This window comes from Corythoichthys intestinalis, chromosome 10 (assembly GCF_030265065.1).
Source record: "Corythoichthys intestinalis isolate RoL2023-P3 chromosome 10, ASM3026506v1, whole genome shotgun sequence".
In the NCBI taxonomy this organism is placed as follows: Eukaryota; Metazoa; Chordata; class Actinopteri; order Syngnathiformes; family Syngnathidae; genus Corythoichthys; species Corythoichthys intestinalis.
This window is the reverse complement of record NC_080404.1, coordinates 20,884,576-20,899,403: the sequence shown is the minus strand read 5'-3', so window position 1 is coordinate 20,899,403 and position 14,828 is coordinate 20,884,576. Positions and strand designations below refer to the sequence as shown.

Genomic DNA, 14,828 nt, shown 5'->3' with positions numbered 1-14,828 from the left:
ATATATATATATATATATATAAGCACACAAATAAATGCAGAATTTGCAGTTTTACACTAAATGGCCTGAAAGCTGTGTGAGATATAAAAAAATTTTTTTCACACACTTAACTGAAAAAACACTAAACACTAAACTGTGTGTAAAGGTGTTTAGAAAAACTGCTTAAGTTAGCCATACTCTTATTATTAATTTTTTTTTTTAACCAACTTCTCAGGCAAAATAGCTTGTTGACATTTTCAGATAACAGAGCAGACCTTTTCTTTTAAACAACGTACCCTGTCAAAGAAAACAGTCTCTCGCAAGGAACGGTTGTGGCAGGTGTGACCACTGACCAGATACTTTTTTTGCAAGGTGGGCCAGGTTACTGTGGGCACTATTGTGCGCAGACCACCACTGTAGTGGACATGAGTCCATGTAGGCACTGCCTTGTACCTGTCTAGTGGTTAGTCATTGGTTGTTGTTGTTTGTTGTCATTGGATTTCCAAGGCCCTCGTCTTCGACTATCTTAATGAGTCTACACTCTACAGTCTCTGGCTACCCATGTAGCGATAGCAGTAGTCAACCTACTTGGTTTCTTTTTGTTGGCAAGTCCGAGTCCGCACTCTGCCAGTGTAGCTTGATGACTGCGGCTTGTTCCCGCAGTGTTCGCGTCATTGCTAATACTAGTGAAGATATGCTTTGCCCGAAGGTGGTACTTTAGGCTGGTTGAGCTTCGATCGAAGGACAGTTCATCACAGCTCTATGTGCACACAACTTTGGTTTTATCCAGGTTTCCATTAGGCGGCTTTTAAAACGGAATTTGGTCATCATCCTCACGCATCTTGGCTGGCATTTTGTCCTGCATTGCTGCGCGGAGAATGTAAACATCAGCGTGTGGGACTACGGGAGGCAGTTGTGGCCAAACTTAGTGTGAGCGGTAAATTGTTATTTATTTTTTTTAATGCGTTTAATGCAGATTAATCATGGTCGTTAACGCGTTATTGTTGACTACCTACTATATATATATGTATATATATTTATATTAGGGGTGTCAAACGTTTAAAATTTTTAATCGAGTTAATTACAGCTTAAAAATTAATTAATCGTAATTAATCGCAATTCAAACCATCTATAAAATATGCCATATTTTTCCGTAAATTATTGTTGAAATGGAAAGATAAGACACAAGGCGGATATATACATGCAACATACTGTACATAAGTACTGTATTTGTTTATTGTAACAATAAATCCACAAATGGCATTATTAACATTCTTTCTGTTAAAGTGATCCACAGATAGAAAGACTTGTAGTTCTTAAAAGACAAATGTTATAGTTACAAGTTATGGTAATTTTATATTAAAACCCCTCTTCATGTTTTCGTTTTATAAAATTTGTAAAATTTTCCATCAAAAGCAGAGTTAATATAATAATAAGAAGAATAAAAATAACAATAATAAGAATAGAGTGACCAAAGTCTGAGTATGTTTTACGTGTATTTTGCATAGCTATTTTGAAATGGAATGCCAGTTGATTTTGAATTGTTGTTTAACTGTGAGAATAGGGCCTCATTACTATAGACCAGGGGTCGGCAACCTATGACACGCGTGTCAGCACTGGCACGCGAAGGGTTAACCAGTGACACGCGAGCGCATGGCAAAAAAAAAAAAAAAAAAAAAAAAAAAAAAATGCGTGTTATGTTTATTGTTAGTTGTATCTTTATCAGTTGCTGAAGCGTCCCATCTTGTGGCCGTTTTATTTATTGGTTCTAAAACTGTAGAAGAAAAATGGAAATAGAAGTTCTTCAAATGTGATTCAGTGTGTTTGTTACATGGCAGCTCCACTCTCACAACGTCTGTGGCATTTGTGTTTGTTGGAGCAACGTCTGTGAGTATTTTGTTGTCAAATTGAGAATTTCACTCTTTACATTGTCTTTAGGTTGCATGTTTGAGGGGAAATGTGCTTGATATTTCTAATTAAGAACTACTGAATACAGGCTAACAGTGTTTGCATATATGGATGGCATTTTTGTTATTTGCAGCATTGTTGCTGATTGCATGTATTTTTTCATTGTTTTAGTCTCACAAAAAAGGAAAGAGAGACATAAAGGATTCCTGAAAACATCCGGAGTGTGAACCTTTCCATGTTTAGCTGCTTGGATAGCGGAAGCGAGCCCATTTACAATGCGCCTTTTTACCGGAAATCAAGGCATTTTCAGTTGCGCGCCCTGTTATTTAGGGGCCCCTCTCACCCACTCTGCCTGTGGCGTTATATGCGAGCAATAATGGATTTTGAGCACACCTCCAGCTCTTCCTCTATTTCTCGACTCCTGCGCTTGTCGGATTTTTTTCTCTGCGCGTTTAATTCAGCCCACGCTACTAACATGTCACGAAGCCGACCAATCAGAGAGCTGGCGGAAGTACACTGTGTTACCAATTGCACTTTTTGGTAATTGCAGTGGTTTCAACTCTGCACCGTAGTGTGTAGTAGACAGGCGATTAACGTGGCTTGTTGTCGTCGATTCGCCCGGTGCTTACTTCAGAGAGGTGGTGATGTGTATAAAAACACAGTGACACGTTGCATGGCATTTTGCTGGAGACTTTTATTAATAAAACTAAAACAATCATGGGACACAGCCACTTTTCATGGCGCTCTTCGCACAACTCTCTCTCTCAACACCTTGTTTCGCTGCCTCTTTTTCTCACCCTTAACTAGTAAGCCGGTCATACTGTCGGGGACAGCGGACCCTTGGGGATGCCGGTAACAACTGGTTGGCTGGCTACTTCCGCTAGCTCTGTGCATTATGCCTCAAGAGCGTTGTGTGTGTGTGTGTGTGTCACACAACAAGTGTCAAACGCCACTATGAGACAAAACATGAAAATTCATGGAAGACTGGGCCAGGGATCACATTAAGGTAGGCATCTTTTGTATTTGTTAAATAAAATCTAAAATTGTGCATAGAATTCACTGTTAGTGAACAAGACAAAGTAGTCGCCTGTTCTGACTTTGAAGGTTAAAACAGCCCGCTCTGTACTGTGAGAGACCTGCACTGAGAATCACGCTTGTTCCCGTTTTCTTGCTGGGTTGTGTGTGTGTGTGATATGTTTACATAAGATGATGCTCAAGTTTTGATATTTTCTACAATATACATTTATTTTTTTAGTTATTTGATAAAGAATGGTAGTTGTAAGATTTCAACGTATCTTCATGTTGTTTTCTTTGGAGTAAAATTACAGCTCTGTTGGATATAAAAATTCAGATGTGCGTCATTAATCTTGGTGTGGCACACTGATTGACAAGAAAATTTGAAAGTGGCACGCCACACCTAAAAGGTTGCTGACACCTGCTATAGACTGAAGTGCTTTTCTTTTTGTGAACATTATTTTTTTTGAGAGAGATAGGAATATTATTTTTGTTGTACTTTCACTAAACCATACTTATGTTTGTTGTGAAGGAGAAGCTTATGCCAATAAATGGCGCGGTCCACTGAACGCCTTTGTCCACTCGCCTTTTAACATATACTGCATATTTCTGTGCAGATCTTACCCAAAATACAACAAGAGACACATAATTGCCACTAAAAGAAAGAAAACTTACCGAAATATGTGTGGAGCACAAATAGCAATTTGCATTGCATTGTGCATACAGCATAAACATCTCCCAACTACTAATTCTCCCACATTTAGAAGAAATACAATTAGTATGGAACGGCGCTGCCCCCAAGTGGCCAGTGGCATTCTCTTCACTCTTAATGTTTATAAACGGCCTCATTGAAATCTGTTTGAGGCAATGTGCGAGCTGGTCATTCAGTGCATGCGTTAATTGCGTCAAATATTTTAACGTGATCAATTAAAAAAATTAATTAACGCCCGTTAACGCAATAATTTTGACAGCCCTAATATATATATGTATGACACGTTGTATCTCAAAAGGTTATCGATATGTTCTCGCCAAGAATCGATATGTCATTTTAAAAGTGTGTCAATGTTTATTTCTTTATTTTTATTTTCATAAAAAACCAACAAGTTGCTACAAAATTTTCCACTAGAATAGTGTCTCTGTAAACTCAATGGCTGCCATTGATGATACTAGACACCCAATCCATTTAAACTGGGAGGAGTTAGGTGTCAGGGGTTAAGAACAAATATTCGCAGACTTTCTGTTTATGTTAGGGCATTTATGTCAAGACTGAACTCAAAGCAGGACTCAGACGCAGAGATTTTCTTGGTTTAAACAGTCTATATTTTACAAACCCTCCATCAGGGTAAAAACAAAAAAAGAAAGATCTTAAACAAAAAAAACATTCCTCCATGAAGGACATAAACACCATTAAAAACAAAGTTGCAAAAAAACTGATAATCTTCTCGATCTGATTTACGTGGTGACTTTGGCTGTGGACAATGGCTGGCTCGAGTGACGCGTCAGCGGACGATGACAGTCTGGCACAACACAAAGGGAATACTGACTATACACAGAAGGTAATAGGAAAGAGGTGGAACTAATTGGTGATTAAGGAGGACATGAGGAAGGGCAAGTGCTCTGAAACAAGAAGGGAAAGACCAACAAAGTAACGCAGGAAATAATCATGACACGACAAACCTCACCATGGTGTGAAAATTTACAGGTCACGTCCTGTTGAGTCACCGCCTATTCATTGGGGAGATTCCTGATTCACTACCTGTTCTGTAACCAAAAATCAACAGGTAGTGACCCAGAAATGCCACAAATCAACAGTAGGTGACTGAAAATCAAATGACCTAAAATGCCCCAAACTTTAATTCATTAGTTAATTGCCATTGAACGCCATAGATGTCCAATCAGTTTGAAGTGGGAGGGGTGGCAGCGAGTGAACGACTGAACCCTCCCAGTTCAAATGGATTGGACGTCTACCAATGATAAACCATAGACTTCATAATACTGACAGGACACGGGAAACGGGGCTGATCTGTGGGGGGCCTATTTTCAAAAACTTCAAATTCAAATATTTTCAAAACCAAAGCTGCTACCGACCTAAAACCAAAACAGGCACCTACCTTCGCCATATACAGTATGAGCAGCGGCATCAAAAAATTCATTCCCTTATACAATCCCGTTTAATTATTTTTTTATATACTGTAAGTATAACAAAACTTAAAATGGCTATAAAACTCTCATTTTACACGAGATGCACAAAAATCACCAAAATGCAGAGATAATCACCTATATTTTCAGGATCAATAGCAATATTTAACATGCCATGTAAGTTTTTGACCAAAATAGAATCTTTTTGTTGTTGTTGTTATTAGCTAATAAATCGCTCAATTTAACAATTTAACAAACTTATTACTTGAGGAAAACATGCAGAATCAATTATAAATAATGTGTAAATAGATATTTAATATATTCTATATCCAATCACAAATTATTATAGAATAGAATAGCCCTTTATTGTCATTATACAGTTATACAATTAAATCGTGGAGCATCCCTTTAAAGTGCAGGATAAGTTAAAATCTCAAAAGTGACGTGCAAGTATGAAATCTAAATAAACGTAAATATAAAATGTGTATGAGATAGTCCTATAATTCAGGCAGTGCAAAAATTCGATGAGGTGTTACCAGGATGTGAGCCTTGTCTTTCAACAATCATATAGCCTTTTTCTATGCCTTGCGTTTTCTGGTCACATCGACTTGTAAAAGTCCCCTTTCTGCCCTCCTCGACTTTGCACCTTTTCCTGCCAGCTGGCCACTCCAAGGCTTCTTCCTCACTTCTGAAGTCACATCCTTGGAGAAGTTTGCACCAAAACAGTTCAAGAGGGACCACCAGGAACTCCAGCAGGTGCTCTTGTACTTCCTGCACATCAGCTACGTTCCGAAGGACGCCATGTGGGCCATGGGGAGAGATGGCCGCTTGAGGACCGCCCCGCCCGTCTCTCCAGGTCTCCCTTGTCCTCTGGAATATCTCCAGGATGTCGGCTCTGTGTGTCCCTGTGCTCCTCCTTGCCCGTGCGACCATGTTGGGGTTGATGACCGCCATGATGAGCCCGACGCTCTGCTTCTTGATTGAAGAGCGCGCCAGCACCTTCTGGGTCAACTTGTAGCTGGCCTTGACAGACTTGTAGTTCTCCCACCTGGCCTTCAACTTCCAGCTCGAGAATCAGGCTGTCCTCATCCTCTCAGGCTCCTAAAAAACATGTTTGTTTTAAAAAGATAAGTGTTTTGATTAATCTTTTTTATAAAGTGAATAATGCTGGCCACTTACTTCAGCCCCAGGACACCTGGGCAGCACCATACAGCTGTTGCTGGGGGTGCTGCTGCAGATGTTCATCCAAAGGTGCGTGCACGGGTTCAAAGTAGAAGAAGATCTGCTTGTTGCCGTTGGCGTAGGGGTTGGCTTACGACCATGGCGTTTCACTGAAAGTTATTAGATTGAAATATTACATAAAATAAAACAGGGAAAAGCTGATTGTTTTTTAATATGGACGCAAAAATGTCTAAAAATCTAGAGATACAATATCCAACATGGCCGCTGTAAGACAATAATGAGATTTTACCGTTGAAAATTCTTGTGAATAAATGCTTCAATCCCTGAATTCTTTACAGATATGGACGTAAAACATTCTTGATTTCTACGTTAAAAGCAAAAAAACCGCGCAGGTAGCATTTATTTTATGTACCGTAATTTCCCGAATATAACGTTCACTTTTTCTCCCCAAAATCAACTTGTAAAATCATGGTGCGCATTATAAACGGGTACATGGATGGAGACAGAAATATATACAGTGCCCTGCAAAAGTATTCGGCCCCCTTGAATCTTGCAACCTTTCGCCACATTTCAGGCTTCAAACATAAAGATATGAAATTTAATTTTTTTGTCAAGAATCAACAACAAGTGGGACACAATCGTGAAGTGGAACAACATTTATTGGATAATTTAAACTTTTTTAACAAATAAAAAACTGAAAAGTGGGGCGTGCAATATTATTCGGCCCTTTTACTTTCAGTGGAGCAAACTCACTCCAGAAGTTCAGTGAGGATCTCTGAATGATCCAATGTTGTCCTAAATGACCGATGATGATAAATAGAATCCACCTGTGTGTAATCAAGTCTCCGTATAAATGCACCTGCTCTGTGATAGTCTCAGGGTTCTGTTTAAAGTGCAGAGAGCATTATGAAAACCAAGGAACACACCAGGCAGGTCCGAGATACTGTTGTGGAGAAGTTTAAAGCCGGATTTGGATACAAAAAGATTTCCCAAGCTTTAAACATCTCAAGGAGCACTGTGCAAGCCATCATATTGAAATGGAAGGAGCATCAGACCACTGCAAATCTACCAAGACCCGGCCGTCCTTCCAAACTTTCTTCTCAAACAAGGAGAAAACTGATCAGAGATGCAGCTAAGAGGCCCATGATCACTCTGGATGAACTGCAGAGATCTACAGCTGAGGTGGGAGAGTCTGTCCATAGGACAACAATCAATCGTACACTGCACAAATCTGGCCTTTATGGAAAAGTGGCAAGAAGAAAGCCATTTCTCAAAGATATCCATAAAAAGTCACGTTTAAAGTTTGCCACAAGCCACCTGGGAGACACACCAAACATGTGGAAGAAGGTGCTCTGGTCAGATGAAACCAAAATTAAACTTTTTGGCCACAATGCAAAACGATATGTTTGGCGTAAAAGCAACACAGCTCACCACCCTGAACACACCATCCCCACTGTCAAACATGGTGGTGGCAGCATCATGGTTTGGGCCTGCTTTTCTTCAGCAGGGACAGGGAAGATGGTTAAAATTGACGGGAAGATGGATGCAGCCAAATACAGGAACATTCTGGAAGAAAACCTGTTGGTATCTGCACAAGACCTGAGACTGGGACGGAGATTTATCTTCCAACAGGACAATGATCCAAAACATAAAGCCAAATCTACAATGGAATGGTTCAAAAATAAACGTATCCAGGTGTTAGAATGGCCAAGTCAAAGTCCAGACCTGAATCCAATCAAGAATCTGTGAACAGCAGTCTTCAGCTCTTTCCACAAACACTCTCCATCCAATCTCACTGAGCTCAAGCTGTTTTGCAAGGAAGAATGGGCAAGAATGTCAGTCTCTCGATGTGCAAAACTGATAGAAACATACCCCAAGCGACTTGCAGCTGTAATTGGAGCAAAAGGTGGCGCTACAAAGTATTAACGCAAGGGGGCCGAATAATATTGCACGCCCCACTTTTCAGTTTTTTATTTGTTAAAAAAGTTTAAATTATCCAATAAATTTTGTTCCACTTCACGATTGTGTCCCAATTGTTGTTGATTCATGACAAAAAATAAAAATTTTATATCTTTATGTTTGAGGCCTGAAATGTGGCGAAAGGTTGCAAGGTTCAAGGGGGCCGAATACTTTTGCAAGGCACTGTATATATTACATATACAGTGGGGAGAACAAGTATTTGATACACTGCCAATGGAAAAACCCATTGGCAGTGTATCAAATACTTGTTCTACCCACTGTATATAAAACCGATTTTTTTTTTTTTATTGACACGGCCACGTTGCGTTGAAGAAACGTATGCGGCGACCCGTTGCCGACCATTACGGTATGTGATGTCACCATTTTGTTTCGGTAATACTTCACTCTAATCGGCCGAATGATTTCGTCTGTGTTAAATTCTGCTTTTTTCACTCTTCATAAAGCACAGAATTTAGTTCCTTGAACTCATTTGAGTCAACGTTTATTGCAGCTCTTCAACTCGGACCATAACAAACGTTAGCACACATACTTCTGTGTCCGTCAGCTATATCTGTCCCTCGGGAAACTCAAACCCAAATAACAATAGTTCCTTTTGTTACTGTCGTGTTGACAGCGATGAGCTCTCACGGATTTCCGACTTACGGTAAAATGAAAGTAAGAGCGTATCAATCCATGGAAGAAACATTTATTCATCATGATGAAAAGAGCAAGTTATACAGCAGCCTTTAAAAGAAAAGTCACATCTGTTTTGTTTTCTCCTAGATTCTGGTAAGTTGGAGAAGTTGTCAAATCATATTATTACCATAAATATTGTCAGTTTATGGTAATGTTTTGAACTACCAATGTGCTATGCTTGTGCTGTGTTTCACCAGTCAGTAAAATGACATTTCTGTATCTGTACACGAGCTCTGTTTCCTTGTATTCTTCTATTTATTGGTGCTAAAATTAGGGTGCGCGTTATAAACGGGTACAATAAATTTCCCTAGATTTTACAAGCAAATTTGGGGTGCGCATTATACAGAGGTGCGCCTTAAATTCGGGAAATTACGGTGAATATTGCGAATGCGCTGCTTGTCTTTACGTTCACTGTGGCGCCCCCTTACCACAAGTCCACAACAAAGAGCTTTATATGTTGAAATTCTTGTGAATACATTTTTAAATCCCTGAATTCTTTATAGATATGGACATAAAACAGCCTCGATTCTTGGTTAAAAGCAAAAGAAACCGTGGAGGTAGCATTAATTTTACGTAAATATTGCGAATGTGCGGCTCGTCTTTAAGTTCACTGTGGCCCCGCCTTACCACAAGTCCACAACAAAGAGCTTTTTACGTTGAAATTATTGTGAATAAATGCTGAAATCCCTGAATTCTGTATAGATATAGACATAAAACAGTCTCGATTCTTGGTTAAAAAAAAAACAAAAAAACTTACAATTTGAATTTACTTTACGTAAACATGTCGAATAATGATTTCAGTCTGTTAGCTCTTTGTTATGATAGGGGGCTGCCAAAAATTCTTGTGAATAACTGCTTAAAGAACTGAATTCTTCATAGATATGGACGTAAAACAGTCATGCTCAAAAGCACTCCCACCGATATCTAATAAATGAAGCTGAGTCACACAGCCCCCTACGGGCAGACGGGGCGCAGAGAATGACGAACCTTACCAGTCAAGTATCTTGATGTCTATGGATAAACTCATTCCAATTCACAGCAGAAGGCCTAAAATAGCGTGTTTTTCTGTTTAGTACTTATATAGCAAAATATTGTCGAACGACTTTCTGACCCATTTATTGATAATTGTTATATCGCCATATCGTGAGATAATCGTTATCGTGAGCCTTGTATACCAAATTGTATTGTATCGTGAGGTACCCGTTTAGTGATGGAAATTGATCAATTTCTTAAATGTAAAATCTGAAGGCCACTCTATGTTAGTGCTTCTATTGTATTCACAGACAAAAAAACTAGCATTTATGCTTTTCTAACAACTTCACAGTTTTACTTAAAAACTTTTGGCTGAATGCTGAATGATCTATGGTGTTATGGAGCTGGTAGAAGCCATTAGCCTTTCCTCTGTATACAGAGCAAACAAAAGCTGATACAACAGGACAAAGTGCTCCCCAGGTAGTCAGCATGCACAGATGAGTTAAGGCCTGTTGGTGTTTATAGCCATCTTGGGGGCCTATCTCTCAACTGTGTGAGGAAGTTGTGTATCACTGTAGCACTGATTACAGTGTATCTTTTTTTGTTTGTTGCCGAGCCACATTTCACAGTTTCTACAAGGCTGCCACACTTTCCTGTTATCTCTGTGTAGTTACAATTATTTCACAGCAGGCCATGCTTGCAGTCTGTGCTATACTAGTATATGTCATTACCAATATAAGCGTCATCATTATCTTTAATGTTGTCCATATTGTGTGGAAAAAGTATGTATTGGCTATGAATGATGCACACCCTTCTGCTTTCAAGAAAGCCTGTAAAACACAACAAAAGGCAGAATCAATTCCGACTACGGATGAAAACTAATAGGACACGAAATTAAATAGACGCAAGAAAGTGTGGATTGTATTCAGGTCTTTATTTAAAAGTTTCTAGTTAAGGAAGAGAAAATTAGGCTTGATCTAAAATTGAATCTCTAGCCAAGGGAAGTCCTCTGAGGCTGCTATGGATTTGTCAGAGGATCTTGGGTACAAATTCTCAGAAAGGATGGCGGGAGGGGTTGCTGGCGGTTATAATAACCTGCACAGAATGCAATTTCATTGGCATCACTGGAAATTATAATTCAAAAATAATTCTGCATTTTCTAAAGTTTTTATGAAATGTGGGGCTTTTATTTCAAGTCACAGATATATTTTGTAAAAAAAAAAAAAAAAAAAGTTGAATTAATTAAATCGCAAATACAGTGAGGAGCAGAAGTATTTGCACCCCTTGTTATTTTGCAAATTCACCCACTTAGAAAATAGAGGTTTTGAAATTTCAATCATAGATGCATTTCCACTCATAGAGACATAATCTAAAAAAATCCAGAAATCATAGGGTATGTTTTTATTTTTAATTTAAATAATTTATTTGTAATTTACTGGGGTTCATAAGTATTTGTACCTCTGAGAATCAGCAATAATTACGACACTCAAAGAGTTGTTAGTCTACCTTAAAGCGGAAGTACAGGATTTTTGACATTAGGCTTAATCTTCTAGTTAGCAGGGGTTTAGTTAGTTGGTGGAGTTGATTTAAACAAATTCCGTTTCGTTTGCAAGTTATTTTAGTATAGGGCTCCGGAGTGGCTAAGCTAGTGCGAGTCAATCCTGAACTTTCGCTTTAAAAAAAGTCCACCTTTATCCCATAAGTAACCACCCATCCACCACCCGTTTGAGCTCCTTATTGTCACATGTGCACACCACAGTCAGTCATAATCCAACTGCTACCTTGGTCAAGACCAGACAGCTTTACAAAGACACCAGAGAAAAAAATGGTTGAGCTCCATATAGCTGGGAAAGGCTATGGGACAATTGGTGAGAATAAATCAACAGTTGCAGCAGTTGTTAGAAAATGTAAACGGCTAAACATGACTGATAATCTACCTCGGACTGGGGCTCCATGTAAAATCTCTCCTCGTGGGGCATCACTCATGATGAGAAAAGTGAAGGCTCTGCTTAGAACTACAAGGCAGGAGCTGGTCAATGACTTGAAGAGAGCTGGATGAGCAGTTCCAAAGGCTACTGTCAGTAGAACACTACGGTGCAATGGTTTAAAATCATGCATTGCTAAGAAGGTTCCCCTGTTGAAGCCAGTACATGTGAAGGCCGGTCTGAAATCCGCTGGGAACCATCTGAATGATGCAGAGGGGTCATGGGAGAAAGTCATGTGGAAATGAGGAAAAGGAAGTATAAGTACAATCCCAAGAAGATCATCCCCACTGTGAAGTATAGGGGTGGAAACCTCATGCTTTAGGGCTGCTTTTCAGCAAAGGGGACGGGATGACTTTATTGTATAAAGCAGAGGATGAATGCTGAAATGTATCATCAGATTTTGAGCCACAACCTCCCTCCCTCAGTCAGAGATTTGAAGATGAGTCGTGACTGGATCTTCCAACATGACAATTATCCGAAGCACACAGCCAAGCTGACCAAGGAGTGGCTGCATAAAAAGAATATCAAGCTTCTGGAGTGGCCTAGCCAGTCTCCAGAGACCTCAATCCAATACAAAATCTTTGGATGGAGCCCCGAAACCTGACAGATCTAGAGAAGATTTGTGTGAAGGAACGGGCCAAAATTCCTTGTTTCTATATGTGAAAACCTAGTGAAAAACTACAGAAGCGTCTGACCTCTCTAATTCCAAACAAAGGGTTCTGCACTAAATATTAGCACTGATTTTGTCAGGGGTACAAATACTTATGAACCAAGGGTTTGGTCTTAACATTGGTAGGGATGATATAACAGAATAACCAGCATGTACACTTTTTGCTGGAGACGGGACATTAATAAGACCAAACAGATTAGGTGAACGGGGGTCAGGGCTACATTTTCCACGAATATGAACCTAATTAATAGACAGGCTGTTGACTTAAACCAACTTTCATGTGTATTGGTTCGAGTGTTACAGCGTTCGATTCAAACCTTTGTTTTCAAAAACTACTTAAGAAACATTTTGAAGTGCAAGTCCCTTTATTGAGAAAACAGGGAGCTATCCAAGAATGGGTCCACTTCTGGGGGACATTGGAGCCCCCATAGACGTAAAATATTGTAATATAAAGATGATTGGGGACAAAAATATTGAAAACAAATCTGAAATATCCAAGGACCGGTTTACATCTGAGGCATACTAGGCTACCGCGAGACTCCAACCAAAGTACTCAAAATTCTAATGTGTGATTTTATTTCACAGTTCATGTTCATGTCAGTGTCCCCCTGAATGGACCCATTCTTGGATAGCTCCCCGTTTTTGTATTTTTAAACTGTCATGCACATAATAAAAGCAATGATCCAATTGAGGGACGCCTAGCTTGACTTTGTTTTTCCTTGTGGAAGCTGGCGTGACCGCAATAGTTTTCCAGGTTAGCAAGTTTACACAGTTTAATGTCATGCTAACTCTGATGCAGGTCAGACTTTCAGTAGCAAAATTCGTGGTGTTTCCCCCACCTCCACAACATTGATATTTTTTTTTTTTTTACATCACTTACAGTGGCTGCTGCTGGCCGTAAAAAAACTTCTAACATCCCTCGTCTTCGAAGGGGGCGGAGGAGGTGGCATGTTGTCGACATGAATCTGTCGGGACTGTGTGAGTGTGCGTGTGTGTTTGCGTGGCGGGGGTAAGGGGGGGTTCAACTCATCAGCCAATCAAACATGTGTTTGTAAGTATGTATGCAAGTCTGATCATAATGAAAATAATTCACTTAACCCCTTCAGACCTGCAGTTTTATCTGCTGGGCAAAAAAAAAAAAAAAATGTTCGCTGCTTTTTACTCTACTCAAATACCAGAACAATGTGCAATTTTTTGGTCGGGGCCATTTCATGCTTTTATTGGTTATTTTTAATGGTAAAGTTACATTGTTTTTAATGAGAAATTAGCACTTTTTTTAAGATTATGTCTTTGTAAGTGGAAATGCATCTATGATTAAAATTTCAGACCTCTACCTATTTTCTAAGTGGGTGAACTTGCAAAATCACAAGGGGTGCAAATACTTCTGCTCCTCACTGTATATTTCAAATGATAAATACTGCTAAACACAGTACTGCATTGTAAATACACTCACTCCCCAAGCCTTAAAATTAACCACTTCACCTAGTGACAAATAACCAGATTGACCTAGTGAGGTCATGTTGTCTGCTGAGAGAGTGAATGAGTGGTTATCATGCATCGCTGTGGCCAGTTTGTACTGTGGCTTGTGATTGGGTTGCTTAAGGCTTGGATTTTTACCAACCAATAATGTTTGTTGATGGTGGCAACATCTCTTCTTCATTAGAAGATACGAGAATCTCTGTAGCTGGCTAGCTTGTGTGGTTCCAAATGCCATTTATTTTTTCATGGCAAAGCATGATGCACGCTGCTCATTTGAAAATAACCAAATCCTGATTTTTCTGTCAACTGAATTTATTTGTTATGTAATTCGCCATGACTTTTAATCCGGCCTATTTCCTGTTTCAAGTTGTTTTGCAATATCTGTTGCTTGGAGGCGAGCGGAAAGGAGTTGAGGCGAATGTGCGTGCTTTGATTACACCATGTTACAACAACAACAAAACAAATTGTTCCTGGCTTCTAATCATTTCATTTGTGTTGCTTGGGTCCAAACTAAATGAAAACGTGCCACTAAAAAGGTAAAAGTTGTGTTTTGCCAAAATTTAGATGCTGTATTCAAAATTTCCGATTTTACGGCCTAGTGATGCAGAAAATATTGTTAAATGTTATTTCTACATGTTTCAGGTCAAAGGAAAATATACATATATACAGTATATAAAATCATCAGACCGTATAACAGCAAAAAAAAGTGGAAAATAGAATTTCAAAGTCGTGACCACAAACCCCAACTTTTTGGGAAAACAAAAAGTGTTTTTAATTTCTATAAGTCATTGCGACGAAACAAACTAGGAAATACCACTTAGAACCTGGGAACAAAATATGTGTTG

The 14,828-nt window shown here is 39.2% G+C and overlaps 1 protein-coding gene across 2 annotated transcripts in view; it reads left to right on the top strand.

Annotated features, from left to right (window-relative positions):
• Positions 1 to 14,828, top strand: part of plpp4 (phospholipid phosphatase 4) — a 113,102-nt gene that overhangs the window by 46,326 nt on the left and 51,948 nt on the right. The gene's annotated exons all lie outside the window — the stretch shown is intronic.